Source organism: Stegostoma tigrinum, chromosome 35 (genome assembly GCF_030684315.1).
Source record: "Stegostoma tigrinum isolate sSteTig4 chromosome 35, sSteTig4.hap1, whole genome shotgun sequence".
In the NCBI taxonomy this organism is placed as follows: domain Eukaryota; kingdom Metazoa; phylum Chordata; class Chondrichthyes; order Orectolobiformes; family Stegostomatidae; genus Stegostoma; species Stegostoma tigrinum.
The window spans coordinates 6,235,604-6,252,429 of record NC_081388.1 but is presented as its reverse complement, the minus strand read 5'-3'; the positions used below and the strand labels follow the sequence as shown (position 1 = coordinate 6,252,429).

Genomic DNA, 16,826 nt, shown 5'->3' with positions numbered 1-16,826 from the left:
TGTGCCTCTCAATCTCTCCCTGTGCCTCTCACCCTGCCTCCCTGTGTTTCTCACTCTCTACCTCCCTGTGCCTCTCTCTCTCGACCTCCCTGTGCCTCTCACTCTACCTCCCTGTGCCTCTCTCTCTCTACCTCCCTGTGCCTCTCTCTCTAACTCCCTGTGCCTCTCTCTCTACCTCCCTGTGCCTCTCTCTCTCTCTCTACCTCCCTGTGCCTCTCTCTCTCTCTCTACCTCCCTGTGCCTCTCTCTCTACCTCCCTGTGCCTCTCTCTCTAACTCCCTGTGCCTCTCTCTCTCTACCTCCCTGTGCCTCTCTCTCTAACTCCCTGTGCCTCTCTCTCTACCTCCCTGTGTCTCTCACTCTACCTCCCTGTGCCTCTCACTCTACCTCCCTGTGCCTCTCTCTCTCTACCTCCCTGTGCCTCTCACTCTACCTCCCTGTGCCTCTCTCTCTACCTCCCTGTGCCTCTCTCTCTCTACCTCCCTGTGCCTCTCTCTCTCTACCTCCCTGTGTCTCTCTCTCTACCTCCCTGTGCCTCTCTCTCTACCTCCCTGTGCCTCTCTCTCTCTACCTCCCTGTGCCTCTCTCTCTACCTCCCTGTGCCTCTCTCTCTCTACCTCCCTGTGCCTCTCTCTCTACCTCCCTGTGCCTCTCTCACTCTACCTCCCTGTGCCTCTCACTCTACCTCCCTGTGCCTCTCACTCTACCTCCCTGTGTCTCTCTCTCTACCTCCCTGTGCCTCTCACTCTACCTCCCTGTGCCTCTCACTCTACCTCCCTGTGTCTCTCTCTCTACCTCCCTGTGCCTCTCACTCTACCTCCCTGTGCCTCTCTCTCTCTACCTCCCTGTGTCTCTCTCTCTACCTCCCTGTGCCTCTCTCTCTACCTCCCTGTGCCTCTCTCTCCACCTCCCTGTGCCTCTCACTCTACCTCCCTGTGCCTCTCACTCTACCTCCCTGTGCCTCTCTCTCTCTACCTCCCTGTGTCTCTCTCTCTACCTCCCTGTGCCTCTCTCTCTACCTCCCTGTGCCTCTCTCTCTACCTCCCTGTGCCTCTCACTCTACCTCCCTGTGCCTCTCTCACTCTACCTCCCTGTGCCTCTCTCTCTCTACCTCCCTGTGCCTCTCTCTCTACCTCCCTGTGCCTCTCTCTCCACCTCCCTGTGCCTCTCTCTCCACCTCCCTGTGCCTCTCTCTCCACCTCCCTGTGTCTCTCTCTCTACCTCCCTGTGCCTCTCTCTCTCTACCTCCCTGTGCCTCTCACTCTACCTCCCTGTGCCTCTCACTCTACCTCCCTGTGCCTCTCACTCTACCTCCCTGTGCCTCTCACTCTACCTCCCTGTGCCTCTCACTCTACCTCCCTGTGCCTCTCTCTCTACCTCCCTGTGCCTCTCTCTCCACCTCCCTGTGCCTCTCACTCTACCTCCCTGTGTCTCTCTCTCTACCTCCCTGTGCCTCTCTCTCTCTACCTCCCTGTGCCTCTCACTCTACCTCCCTGTGCCTCTCACTCTACCTCCCTGTGCCTCTTACTCTACCTCCCTGTGCCTCTCACTCTCTCTACCTGTGCCTCTCACTCTCTCTCCCTGTGCCTCTCACTCTACCTCCCTGTGCCTCTCACTCTACCTCCCTGTGTCTCTCTCTCTCTACCTCCCTGTGCCTCTCTCTCTACCTCCCTGTGCCTCTCTCTCCACCTCCCTGTGCCTCTCTCTCCACCTCCCTGTGCCTCTCACTCTACCTCCCTGTGTCTCTCTCTCTACCTCCCTGTGCCTCTCTCTCTCTACCTCCCTGTGCCTCTCACTCTACCTCCCTGTGCCTCTCACTCTACCTCCCTGTGCCTCTCTCTCCACCTCCCTGTGCCTCTCTCTCCACCTCCCTGTGCCTCTCACTCTACCTCCCTGTGCCTCTTACTCTACCTCCCTGTGCCTCTCACTCTCTCTCCCTGTGCCTCTTACTCTACCTCCCTGTGCCTCTCACTCTCTCTCCCTGTGCCTCTCACTCTACCTCCCTGTGCCTCTCACTCTACCTCCCTGTGCCTCTCTCTCTACCTCCCTGTGCCTCTCTCTCCACCTCCCTGTGCCTCTCTCTCCACCTCCCTGTGCCTCTCTCTCCACCTCCCTGTGCCTCTCACTCTACCTCCCTGTGTCTCTCTCTCTACCTCCCTGTGCCTCTCTCTCTCTACCTCCCTGTGCCTCTCACTCTACCTCCCTGTGCCTCTCACTCTACCTCCCTGTGCCTCTTACTCTACCTCCCTGTGCCTCTCACTCTCTCTCCCTGTGCCTCTCACTCTACCTCCCTGTGCCTCTCACTCTACCTCCCTGTGTCTCTCTCTCTACCTCCCTGTGCCTCTCACTCTACCTCCCTGTGCCTCTCACTCTACCTCCCTGTGTCTCTCTCTCTACCTCCCTGTGCCTCTCACTCTACCTCCCTGTGCCTCTCACTCTACCTCCCTGTGTCTCTCTCTCTACCTCCCTGTGCCTCTCACTCTACCTCCCTGTGCCTCTCTCTCTCTACCTCCCTGTGCCTCTCTCTCTACCTCCCTGGGCCTCTCTCTCTACCTCCCTGTGCCTCTCACTCTACCTCCCTGTGCCTCTCACTCTCTCTCCCTGTGCCTCTCACTCTACCTCCCTGTGCCTCTCACTCTACCTCCCTGTGTCTCTCTCTCTACCTCCCTGTGCCTCTCACTCTACCTCCCTGTGCCTCTCACTCTACCTCCCTGTGTCTCTCTCTCTACCTCCCTGTGCCTCTCACTCTACCTCCCTGTGCCTCTCTCTCTCTACCTCCCTGTGCCTCTCACTCTACCTCCCTGTGCCTCTCACTCTACCTCCCTGTGCCTCTCTCTCTCTACCTCCCTGTGCCTCTGACTCTACCTCCCTGTGCCTCTCACTCTACCTCCCTGTGCCTCTTACTCTACCTCCCTGTGCCTCTCACTCTCTCTCCCTGTGCCTCTCTCTCTACCTCCCTGTGCCTCTCTCTCTACCTCCCTGTGCCTCTCTCTCTACCTCCCTGTGCCTCTCTCTCCACCTCCCTGTGCCTCTCTCTCCACCTCCCTGTGCCTCTCACTCTACCTCCCTGTGTCTCTCTCTCTACCTCCCTGTGCCTCTCTCTCTCTACCTCCCTGTGCCTCTCACTCTACCTCCCTGTGCCTCTCACTCTACCTCCCTGTGCCTCTCACTCTACCTCCCTGTGCCTCTCACTCTACCTCCCTGTGCCTCTCACTCTCTCTCCCTGTGCCTCTCACTCTACCTCCCTGTGCCTCTCACTCTACCTCCCTGTGCCTCTCTCTCTACCTCCCTGTGCCTCTCTCTCCACCTCCCTGTGCCTCTCTCTCCACCTCCCTGTGCCTCTCACTCTACCTCCCTGTGTCTCTCTCTCTACCTCCCTGTGCCTCTCTCTCTCTACCTCCCTGTGCCTCTCACTCTACCTCCCTGTGCCTCTCACTCTACCTCCCTGTGCCTCTTACTCTACCTCCCTGTGCCTCTCACTCTCTCTCCCTGTGCCTCTCACTCTACCTCCCTGTGCCTCTCACTCTACCTCCCTGTGTCTCTCTCTCTACCTCCCTGTGCCTCTCACTCTACCTCCCTGTGCCTCTCACTCTACCTCCCTGTGTCTCTCTCTCTACCTCCCTGTGCCTCTCACTCTACCTCCCTGTGCCTCTCACTCTACCTCCCTGTGTCTCTCTCTCTACCTCCCTGTGCCTCTCACTCTACCTCCCTGTGCCTCTCTCTCTCTACCTCCCTGTGCCTCTCTCTCTACCTCCCTGGGCCTCTCTCTCTACCTCCCTGTGCCTCTCACTCTACCTCCCTGTGCCTCTCACTCTCTCTCCCTGTGCCTCTCACTCTACCTCCCTGTGCCTCTCACTCTACCTCCCTGTGCCTCTCTCTCTACCTCCCTGTGCCTCTCACTCTACCTCCCTGTGCCTCTCACTCTACCTCCCTGTGTCTCTCTCTCTACCTCCCTGTGCCTCTCACTCTACCTCCCTGTGCCTCTCTCTCTCTACCTCCCTGTGCCTCTCACTCTACCTCCCTGTGCCTCTCACTCTACCTCCCTGTGCCTCTCACTCTACCTCCCTGTGTCTCTCTCTCTACCTCCCTGTGCCTCTCACTCTACCTCCCTGTGCCTCTCACTCTACCTCCCTGTGTCTCTCTCTCTACCTCCCTGTGCCTCTCACTCTACCTCCCTGTGCCTCTCACTCTACCTCCCTGTGTCTCTCTCTCTACCTCCCTGTGCCTCTCTCTCTACCTCCCTGTGCCTCTCTCTCTCTACCTCCCTGTGCCTCTCTCTCTACCTCCCTGGGCCTCTCTCTCTACCTCCCTGTGCCTCTCACTCTACCTCCCTGTGCCTCTCACTCTACCTCCCTGTGCCTCTCTCTCTCTACCTCCCTGTGCCTCTCTCTCTACCTCCCTGTGCCTCTCTCTCTCTACCTCCCTGTGCCTCTCTCTCTCTACCTCCCTGTGCCTCTCTCTCTACCTCCCTGTGCCTCTCTCTCTCTACCTCCCTGTGCCTCTCTCTCTCTACCTCCCTGTGCCTCTCTCTCTACCTCCCTGTGCCTCTCTCTCTCTACCTCCCTGTGCCTCTCTCTCTACCTCCCTGTGCCTCTCTCTCTCTACCTCCCTGTGTCTCTCTCTCTACCTCCCTGTGCCTCTCTCTCTCTACCTCCCTGTGCCTCTCTCTCTCTACCTCCCTGTGCCTCTCTCTCTCTACCTCCCTGTGCCTCTCTCTCTCTACCTCCCTGTGTCTCTCTCTCTACCTCCCTGTGCCTCTCTCTCTACCTCCCTGTATCTCTCACTCTACCTCCCTGTGCCTCTCTCTCTCTACCTCCCTGTGCCTCTCACTCTACCTCCCTGTGCCTCTCTCTCTACCTCCCTGTGCCTCTCACTCTACCTCCCTGTGCCTCTCTCTCTACCTCCCTGTGCCTCTCACTCTACCTCCCTGTGCCTCTCTCTCTACCTCCCTGTGCCTCTCTCTCTCTACCTCCCTGTGCCTCTCTCTCTGCCTCCCTGTGCCTCTCTCTCTCTACCTCCCTGTGCCTCTCTCTCTCTACCTCCCTGTGTCTCTCTCTCTCTCTACCTGCCTGTGCCTCTCACTCTACCTCACAGTGCCTCACTCTCTACTTCCCTGTGCCTCTCAGTCTACCTCCCTGTGCCTCTCTCTCTCTACCTCCCTGTATCTCTCACTCTACCTCCCTGTGCCTCTCTCTCTCTACCTCCCTGTGCCTCTCTCTCTACCTCCCTGTGCCTCTCTCTCTACCTCCCTGTGCCTCTCTCTCTACCTCCCTGTGCCTCTCACTCTACCTCCCTGTGCCTCTCTCTCTACCTCCCTGTGCCTCTCACTCTACCTCCCTGTGCCTCTCACTCTACCTCCCAGTGCCTCACTCTCTATCTCCCTGTGCCTCTCTTTTTATGTGCTTTTCTCTCTCTCTAGCTGCCAGTGATGCACTCTGTCTTTTTCTATCTCAAACAGCTCCCTCTTTGCTGTCTGCCTCTCGCTCACTCTGTGTCGCTCATTCTGTCCTAATCTCGTGTGTGCTCTCTCTCTCTCGCTTTGCCTCAGTGTATCTCTGTCACTCTCGGGTCTATCTCTTTCCGTTCCTGGGCCCCTTCTTTGCGTTTTTTCCCACTCTCCCCGGTTTTCCATGTCCCCATTTTGGTCTCTGTTGTGAAACTTGCTGATGAGTGGTTGAGACATCAGCCTGAAATCGCTTGACTTCTCTTCCATTGCCAACTCTTGACGGTCTTCTCTGATGTTTCCTGCAGCTGCTGTATTTTGCCACGTGTTCGGTTTATTTTCCCAAAAGGCTGAGGGACTGGGCTTCTGCTGCATTCCACATGGTTCACACAATTTCCTTTTCTCTTTGGCGATCATGTTTCAGAATTCTCATTCGACGTGTCCTCAGCCCCATGAAGCAGTTAACCCCTTCATCTCATGATTCAGTTAAAGTGTAAGAAAATATGGAATCCTGTCGGACAAAATCCCTTTCCTGTGATTCACTGAGATGTGCCAGAGTTCTGAGACACCTAATGCCTGGGATTGAATTCCGAATCCAATTCATGGGCTTTCAGAGAATCCACACAGTGTGGAAGCAGGCCATTCAGCCCATCAGGTCCACACCGACCTTCTGAAGAGCATCCCACTCGGACCCACCCCTCCCACCCTATATCCCTGTAACCCTGCATTTCCCATGGCCAATTCCCATTCCCATCCGCGTGAGGAAACTGGAGCACCCAGAGGAAATGCACACAGATATGGGGACAATGTATAGACTCCACACAGACAGTCCATAAGATACAGGAGCAGAAATTAGGCCATTCAGCCCATCAAGTCTGCTCTGCCATTCAAGTATTTATGCTGTGTTTTTCAACCCCGTTCTCCCACTTTCTTACCATAAGCCTTAATCCCCTTGCCAAACAAGAACCTATCTATCTCTGTCTTAAATATGCTCAATGACCTGGCCTCCACAGTCTTCTGTGGCAATGAGTTCCATAGACTCACCGCTCTCTGGCTGAAGAGGTTTCTGCTTCCCTTTACTCCAAGGCTGTGCCCTCAGGTCTCTCTACCTATGTCTCCCTACCAATGGGTACATCTTCCCCACACTCCCTCTGTCCATTCAGTATTCTGTAAGTTTCAGTTAGATCCCCCCTCATCCTTCTAAACTCCATCAAGTATAGACCCAGAGGCCTCAAATGGTCCTCATATGTTAAGACTTTTATTCCTGGGATCATTGTCATGAACCTCCTCAGGACCTGCTCCGAGGCCAGTACATCCTTCCTGAGATATATAGAATATAGAACATAGAACAGCACAGCACAGTTCAGGCCCTTCGGTCCACCATGTTGTGCCAACCTTTTACCCTAACCCTAAGGTCTATCTAACCTCCGCCCCTACCTTATACTACCACCCAGATGGGGCTGAAAATTGCTCACAATAGGCTAAATGTGGCCTGACCACAACTTTATAAAGCCTCAGAAGTACATCCCTCTTTTTATATTCTAGTCGTCTTGAAATATTCCAACCCTCTTAAGATAAATGCTGACATTCTATTTGCCTTCCTAACTACCCACTCAACCTGCAAAGTTACCTTCAGAGAAACCCAGACTAGGACTCCCAAGTCCCTTTACACTTCAGATTTCTGAGTTTTCTCCCCATTTAGAGAATAGTCTACACCTCTAATCTTCCTAACCAAAGTGCATGATCTCACACTTTCTCACGTTGTACTCCATCTGCCACTTCTTTGCCCACCTTCCTAAACTATCTAAATCCTTCTGCAGCCTCCCTGTCTCCTCAATCCTACCTGTCCCTCCACCTATCTTTGTATGATCTGCACACGTAGCCAGGATGCCCTCAGTTCCTTCCACTATATCATTAATGTATAAAGTGAAAAGTTGTGGTCCCAACGCTGACCCTTGTGGAACACCACTAGTTACCAGCTGCCATCATGAGAAGGACCCTTTTACTCCATGGTTTGCCGTCTGCCAGACAGCCAATCTTCTATCCATGCCAGCACCTTGCTTCTAACATCATGGGCCCTTATTTACTCAGCAGCTTCCTGTATGACACCTTATCAAAGGCCTTCAGGAAGTCCAGGTAGATAACATCCAATGGCTCTCCTTCGTCTATCCTGCTTGTTACCTCCTCAAAGAATTCTAACAGATTTTTCAGGCATGACCTCCCCTTGATGAAGCCATGCTGACTTTGCCCTATTTTAGCATGCACGTCCAAGTATTCAGAAATCTCATCCTTCACAATCGACTCCAAAATCTTATGATTGAGGTCAGGCTAATCAGCCTGTAATTTCCCATCATTTGCCTCACTCCCTTCTTAAAGATGAGCGATTTTCCAGTCCCCTGGGACCTTCCCTGACTCCAGTGATTCCTGAAAGAACACCACTAATGCCTCCACTATCTCTTCAGCTATCGCGTTCAGAACACTGGGGTGTGGTCCATCTCGTCCAGGTTATTTATCTACCTTCAGACCTTGCAGTTTTTCTAGAACCTTCTCCTTGGTGATGGCTGCCAGAGTCACCATTTCTCCCTCCTGACTCACTTGAATTTTTGGGATATTACTCTTGTCTTCCATCGTGAAGATGGACGCAAAGCACTTATTGATTTCCTCAGCTATTTCTTTGTTCCCTCATTACTACTTTTCCAGTGTCATTTTCCAGTGGCCCAATGTCCACTTTGGTCTCTCTTTCACTCTTTAGGTCACCCAAGGATGGAATTAATCCCTGGCACTGTGAGGCAGCAGTGCCTGTCATTGAGCCACTGCACCACGCCAATTCTGTGCCATCTTCCATGACTAGAGATTTTCCAAAGAGTTTTATGGCTGGTGAAGTACTTTTGAAGGGTACCCACTTGTTGTTATACAGGAATATCATCACCCAATTTGCACACTCCAACAAACAGCATTGAGGGAACAACTAGATCATCTGTTTCAGTGACAGCTGATGGATAAATATTGACCAGGACATCAGGGAGACTCCTGTGTGTCTCGTTAAATAGTTCCACGGGATCCTGGTTTGATTTGATTTATTATTGTCACCACATACTGAGATACAGTGAAGAAGGATCCTGACCCGAAACATCAAATTTCCTGCTTCTCTGACGCTGCTGTGCTCCTCCAGCTCCACACTGTGTTGTCAGTGAAAAGTGTTGTTTTTTTGCAAGCTACACCAGACAGATCATACCTTACATAAGTACATCAGGGTAATAGAACAGGATGCAGAATACGGTGTTACAGCAACAGAGAAGGTGCAACGTGTTTTCAAATTTTCATATACTTTGTACTTCCAGACTACAGTGTCCAGTTCTGGTCGCCTGGTTATACAAAGGATATTATTAAACTGCGGAGGGCTCAGAAAAGATTTGTCAGGATGTTGCCGGGAAGGGGAGGTTTGAGTTATTAAGGTAGGGTGGATAGGCTAGAGTGTAGGAGATTGAAACGTGACCTTATAGAGGTTTTTAAAATCAAGAGGGGCATAGATAAGGTGAAGAAGCAAGAGTATTTTCCCTAAAGTGGGGGGAATTCAAAACTAGGGGGCATATTTCTATGGTGAGAGGAGAAAGATTTAATCTTTTTCCCTGCACTGAGAGCGGTTTGTGTGTGGAATGAACTGCAGAGGAAGTGACGGATATAGGTGCAGTTACAACATTTAAAAGACCCTTTGGGTAAGTACATGAATAGGAAGGGTTTGAGGGGATAGGGGCCAGGTGCAGGCAGGTGAGACTAGTCTAGTTTGGGAACATGGTTGACTTGAAGTGATTGGACCAAACAGTCTGTTTCCATGTTGTACGACTCTATGAAACCATTAATAATCCAGCCCTGAAGTGTCCTCTAAATGTGAGACTAATTGTACCTCAAGCAAATGATCATTCAGCCACACAGTGTGCAAAATACAACTCTTAAAGCTCGCTTAACTTAGAGTCACAGTGATAGAGATGTACAGAGTGGAAACAGAGCCTTTCATTCAACTCATCCATGCTGACCAAATATCCTTAATCAATCTAGTCCCATTTGCCAGCATTTGGCCTATAAACCTCCAAACCCTACCTATTCATAAGCCCAACCAGGTGCCTTTTAATTCTATCAGCCCTACCACTTCCTCTAGCAGCTCATTCCATACCCGCACCACCGCCTGCCTGAAAATGCTACCCCTTAGGTCCCTTTTATATCTTGCCCCTCTCACCTTAAACCTATACCCTCTAGTTTTGGTCTCCCCAACCCTGGGGAATAGTCTTGGCTTTTCACTCTATCCATACCCCTCACAATTTTACATATCTCTGTAAGGCCACTCCTCAGCCTCTAACACTCCAGGGAAAATAGCCTCCCAGTCTGTTCGGCCTCTCCCTGTAACTAAAGCCCTCCAATCCCAGCAACATCCTTATAAATTTTTTCTGAACCCTTTCAAGTTTCTCAACATCTTTCCTATGGCAGGGAGACAAAAATTGCACATCAGATTCCAAAAGAGGTCTAACCATATGTCTTGTACAGCTGCAACATGACATTCCAACAGCTATACTCAATGCACTGTCCAATAAAGGCAAGCGTACCAAATACCTTCTTCACTATCCTACCTGGGACTCACTTTCAAGGAACTGTGTACATGCACTCCAAGGTCTCTTTGTTCAGCATCACTCCCCAACACCTAACCATTAAGAGTATAAGTCCTGCCCTGGTTTGCCTTTCCAAAATGCAGCACCTCACAGTTATCTAAATTAAACTCCATCTGCCACTTCTCAGCCCAGTGGCCCATCTGATCAAGGTACTGTTGCACTCTGAGGTAACTTTCTTCACTGCTCACTACACCTCCACTTGTTCATGAGATTGATCCCGTCCTACAGGTGCAATGTTTGTGACTCCATTTTCGACAATGCCCCCCCCCCCCCCCCCCACCCCCCGACCACCACCCCGGCCTTATGGTGTAACCCAGTAATCCTCCAATCAGCCCAGCCCAAAAATACCATCATGGCAGTTCGGTGTTTACAAGGACAGCTCTGTACTGCACTTGCACAAAAAATAAGGTCAAAAAGTATGTGCCAGGTAGTACCCTGGGGGACAAAGAGACATAAGCTAACCCCCTCAAATATGACGGTGGTCATATAATGTCCTGGATAGTTGGTCCCTGTACTGGGGGCTGGTGGCCTGCTGAGCCAGGATGAGGCACAAGTTGGAGAAACCTGGGGGAAAAGTATCTGGAGATACGTAATGGTTCATTGAGTGGTGTTACACCGTGGCCCAGTGGTCTATTGGGCCTGGGTCTAGGTTATAACCTTTCCAGAGATATAGCTTCAAATCCCACTGCTACATGAATTTCAGTTTCTTGATATAAATGCTGTGACCTGGTCAACGCAGAGATGGGAACTAAGTGAGGACATGTTTGGGGAAAGAAAATCCAGGAGCTGGATGGCACTGAGCCATGGTTTAAGGTCAGGAAATGATTTTAAAAGGTATGCGAGAAGCTCAGTATGTTTCACCAGACACCCAGTCCGGACCCGCATTGGGGTTAGCAAGCACACCAAAGTAATAATTATAGACAAGCTGGTTAGTTCAGCACTGAAATAGAGGAGTGTGGCAGATCACAGATTGGCCACAGGCCATCATGCTTGTGCTGGGTCTCCAAACCAGTGACTTATCTGGCTGCCCCTTTCCCCTCTAACCCTGCATCTACTCTTCCTTTTCAGCAAAAAGTCCAATTTCTTCCTAATGCTTCAGTTGAACCTGTCACATTCTCAGGCAGATCCCAAACACTTGCTACACGAGAAAGCTTCTCCTCGGGTCACCCTTAATTATTTGGCAAATGCCTTAAATCTGCATCTTCTCCTTCTCAATCCTTCCTCTGTTAGGGACAGTTGATCCCGAGATGCCTTCTCCAGTCCCCTCATAATTTTGGATACCTCTATCAAAACCACCTCTTCTCCAGGGAAAACAGTCCCAAGTTCTTCATTCAATCCGCATAACCGAAGCTCCTCATCGCTGGAGCTAGTTTCCCAAATCTTTTCTGTATTCTCTCTCTATATCATTCCTGAAGTGTGACACCCCAAAACTGAACTGCAATTCTCCAGCTAAGGTCAAACCATTGTCAATATAACATAAAATCAGTTCCTTGCTCTTGTATGCTATGCGGCTGTTTATAAAGTAGAGGATATTCTTGAACATAAGACTGTCAGAAATAGGAGCAGGAGTGGGCCATCTGGCCGCTCGAACCTGCTCCACCATTCAATAAGATCATGGCTGATATTTTTGTGACGCAGCTCCACTTACTTGCCTGCTCACCATCACCCTTAATTCCTTTATTGTTCAAAAATCTATCTTTTTTTTCCTTAAAACCATTCAACAAGGTAGCCTACTGTGTCACTGGGCAGGGAGTTACACAGATCCCTGATGGATGGCTCAATGGTTAGGACTGCTGCCTGGCAGTGCTAGGGACCTGGGTTCAGTTCCACCCTCAGGCATCTGTCTGTCTGGAGTCTGCACATTCTCCGCCTGTCTGCGTGGGTTTCCTCCAGGTGCTCTGGTTTCCTCCCACAGTCCAAAGATGTGCAGCCTAGGTGGATTGGCCATAATAAATTAGCCATAGTGTTCAGGGATGTGTAGATTAGGTGTGTTATAGGGGGATGGCTTTGGGTGGGATGATCCAAGGATCAGTCTGGACTTGTTGGGCCAAAGGGCCTGTTTCCACACTGTAGGGATTCTATGACGCCCCTTTTTGGTGAAGTTTCTCCTCAACTGAATCCTATATCTGCTTCCCCTTATTTTGGAACTGTGCCCCCTAGTTCCTTAGTAAGCATGCTGTCAGTCTCCCATGACTTATTCATATAGACACCCAGGCTGGTCTTAGCCTCTTCAGAATTGTACCTTTTATTTTATATCTTAATTTCACATTCTTCCGTCAAAATTAATTGCTTTGCATTTCTCTGCATTGAATGAACTCTGCCATTTGTCCACCTTTATCTCACAAGTTTTGTAGCATCTGAAAATTTTGAATTTGTATCCGCTGTATATGAGAACCTAGGTTAGCGAGTTTTGAGAAGATTTGTAGCTCAGGTTGAGGTTCTGGATGTGAGTTTGCTCGCTGAGCTGGAAGGTTCGTTTTCAGACGTTTCGTTACCATTCTAGGTAACATCATCAATGAGCCTCCGACGAAGCGCTGGTGTTATGTCCCGCTTTCTATTTATCTGGTTAGGTTTCCTTGGGTTGGTGATGTCATTTCCTGCGTTGGTGATGTCATTTCCTGTTCTTTTTCTCAGGAGATGGTAGATGGGCTCCAAGTCAATGTGTTTGTTGATGGAGTTCCGGTTGGAATGCCATGTTTCTAGGAATTCTCGTGCGTGTCTCTGCTTGGCTTGTCCTAGGATGGATGTGTTGTCCCAATCAAAGTGGTGTCCTTCCTCATCTGTATGTAAGGATACGAGTGATAGTGGGTCATGTCGTTTTGTGGCTAGTTGATGTTCATGTATCCTGGTGGCTAGCTTTCTGCCAGTATGTCCAATGAAGTGTTTGTCACAGTTCTTGCAAGGTATTTTGTAGATGACGTTCGTTTTATTTGTTGTCTGTATAGGGTCTTTTAAGTTCATTAGCTGCTGTTTTAGTGTGTTGGTGGGTTTGTGGGCTACCCTGATGCCAAGGTGTCCGAGTAGTCTGGCAGTCATTTTGGAAATGTCTTTGATGTAGGGGAGAGTGGTTATGGTTTCTGGGCCTGTTTTGTCTGTTTGTTTGGGTTTGTTGCTGAGAAATCGGCGGACTGTGTTCATTGGGTACCCATTCTTTTTGAATACGCTGTATAGGTGATTTTCCTCTGCTCTGCGTAGTTCCTTTGTGCTGCAGTGTGTGGTGGCTCGTTGGAATAATGTTCTAATGCAGCTTTGTTTGTGGGTGTTGGGATGGTTGCTCCTGTAGTTCAGTATTTGGTCCGTATGTGTTGTTTTCCTGTAGACGCTGGTTTGAAGTTCCTCAAAAGAGGAGGAAAATAATAACAAACTGCCGTTCATAGATGTCACAGTAGAGCGAACAGCCAATGGGGAACTTCAAACCAGCGTCTACAGGAAAACAACACATACGGACCAAATACTGAACTACAGGAGCAACCATCCCAACACCCACAAACGAAGCTGCATTAGAACATTATTCCAACGAGCCACCACACACTGCAGCACAAAGGAACTACGCAGAGCAGAGGAAAATCACCGATACAGCGTATTCAAAAAGAATGGGTACCCAATGAACACAGTCCGCCGATTTCTCAGCAACAAACCCAAACAAACAGACAAAACGGGCCCAGAAACCATAACCACTCTCCCCTACATCAAAGACATTTCCAAAATGACTGCCAGACTACTCGGACCCCTTGGCATCAGAGTAGCCCACAAACCCACCAACACACTAAAACAGCAGCTAATGAACTTAAAAGACCCTATACAGACAACAAATAAAACGAACGTCATCTACAAAATACCTTGCAAGAACTGTGACAAACACTACATTGGACATACTGGCAGAAAGCTAGCCACCAGGATACATGAACATCAACTAGCCACAAAACGACATGACCCACTATCACTCGTATCCTTACACACAGATGAGGAAGGACACCACTTTGATTGGGACAACACATCCATCCTAGGACAAGCCAAACAGAGACACGCACGAGAATTCCTAGAAGCATGGCATTCCAACCGGAACTCCATCAACAAACACATTGATTTGGAGCCCATCTACCATCCCCTGAGAAAAAGAACAGGAAATGACATCACCAACCCAAGGAAACCTAAACAGATAAATAGAAAGCGGGACATAACACCAGTGCTTCGTCGGAGGCTCACTGATGATGTTACCTAGAATGGTGATGAAACGTCTGAAAACGAACCTTCCAGCTCAGCGAGCAAACTCACATCCAGAACCTAGGTCATTAATCTACCCCAGGATGAGCAACGGTCCTAACGCCAACCACTAGGCAACTCTGCCACAACTTTCTCCCTCCCAAAATCAAAATACACTGATGACCATTCACTGACCCACCCTGATCTAGGCGCCTATATTTTGACATCTTTATCAGATATTGTTTCCCTGGCCTGTCTTGATTTCTGATTGTAGATCAGTTATGTAGATCAGAAATAATAAGGACCCCTGTAACAATTGCAGTTCCACAATACCAATCAAGGACATACTTGGACATTTTTCCACATTTTTGGGTAGATTCCAGTGTTCTAACTGTACTGGAACAGCTTGGCTAAGGGAGCGGCAAGTCATGGACCTCGAGTCTTCACTACTATTGCCAGAATGTTTTCAGGGCCTGTAGCCTTTGCATTACCCAGTGTCTCCAACTGTTTCTTGATTTCATGTGGAGTGAATCGAATTGGCTGAAGACTGGTATCTGTGATGCTGGGGACCACTGGAGGAGGTCGAGAGGGATCATCCACTCGGCACTTCTGGCTGAATGTTGCTGCGAATGCTTCAGCCTTATCTTTTGCACTGACGTGCTGGGCCCTTTCATCATTGAGGATGGGGATATTTGTGGAGCCTCCTCGTCCAATGAGTTGTTTAATTGTCCCCCACCATTCACAACTGGATGTGGCAGGACTGCAGAGCCTGGATCTGATCCATTGGTTGTAGGATCGCCTAGCTCTGCCTATCACTTACTGCTTTCGCTGTTTGGTGTGCAAGTAGTCCTGTTTGGTGGCTTCACCAGTTGATACCTCACCTTCAGGTATGCCTGGTGTTGCTTCTGGCATGCCCTCCTGCACTCTCCATTGAACCAGGGTTGATTCCTTGACGTGATGGTAATGGGTGAGTGGGGGATATGCTGGGTCATGAGGTTACAGATTGTGTTGGAGCATAATTCTGCTGCTGTTGATGGCCCACAGCGCCTCAAGGATGCCCAGTTTTGAATCGCTGGATCTGAGCGAAGTCTGTCTCATTTAGCACAGCGATAGTGCCATACAACACGATAGGGGTTGTTCTCAATGTGAAAGCGGGTCTTTGTCTCCAATGTGCGATGGTCACTTTTACTGATACTGTCATGGACAGATGCAACTGCAGCTGGCAGATTGGAAAGTTATCAAAAATTACAGGGGGATCTTGATCAGATGGGGAAGTGGGCTGGGGATTGGCAGATGCAGTTCAATACAGATAAGTGTAAGGTGTTGCATTTTGGAAAGTCAAACCAAGGTAGGAGTTATACAGTAAATGGTAAGGTCCTGAGGAGTGCTGTGGAACACAGGGAGCAAGGAGTACGTGTACATAGTTTGTTGAAAGCAGCATCACAGGTAGGCAGGGTAATGAGGAAGGTATTTAGCATGCTGGCCTTCATCAGTCGAGTCACTGAGATTAGGAGTTAGAACATTATGTTACAGTTATATAAGCCATTAGCGAGCCCGCAATTGGAGTATTGTGTACAGTTTTGGTCACCTTGTTATAGGAAAGGCATAGCTAAAGTGGAAAGTGTGGAAAGAAGATTTATGAGGATGTTGCCAGGACTAGTAGGCCTAAGTTAGAGAAAGAGCCACGATAAGATTTTATTCTTTGGAAGGTAGGAGAACGAGGGATGACCTTATTGAGGGATGTAAAATCATGAGGGGCATAGATAGGATGAATGCATATAGTCCTTTTCCCAGGGATGGGGAATTGAAAACTGAAAGGCATTGGTTTAAGGTGAGAGGGGGAAGATTTAAGAAGGACCTGAGGGGCAACTTCTTCACACAGAGAGTGGTGTCTATATGGAATGGGCTGCCAGAGAAAGTGATAGAGGCAGGTACAATAGCAACATTTAAAAAACATTTGAAGAAGTATGTGGGTGGGAAGGGCTTAGAGAGATGTGGACCAAATGTGGGCAATTAGAATTAGATCAATGGGCACCATGGTGAGCATGGACCAGTTTGGGCTGAAGGGCCTGTTTCCATGCTGTATTACCCCATGACTCTACTCTATGAGGTCAAATATGTTTCTCCCAATTGTTGGTTCCCTCACCACCTGCCACAGACCCAGTCTAGCCGCTATGCCCTTTCGGACCCGACCAGCTCGATCAGTAGTACTGCTGCTGAGCCATGCTTAGTGGTAGACTTGAAAACACCCACCCAGAGTACATTTTGTGTCCTTGCCATCCTCAGTGCTTCCGCCGAAGTGTTGCTCAGCGTGGGGGAGTACTGATTCATCAGCCATGGGAGGACGGTACTTAGTAATTAGTAAGTGATTTGTTTGCCCTTGTTTAACCTGAATCCATTAGACCTAATGAAGTCTGGGGTCAACGTTGAGGTCTCCCAGGGCAACTCACTTCCAACTGTGTAGCCCTGTGCTACAAGCTCTGCTGGGCCTGTCCTGCCAGTGGGACAGAACATATCTG

The 16,826-nt window shown here is 49.8% G+C and overlaps 1 protein-coding gene across 2 annotated transcripts in view; it reads left to right on the top strand.

Moving 5' to 3' along the window:
* LOC125447549 (protein Niban 1-like) overlaps positions 1-16,826 on the top strand; it is a 64,252-nt gene that overhangs the window by 22,931 nt on the left and 24,495 nt on the right. The gene's annotated exons all lie outside the window — the stretch shown is intronic.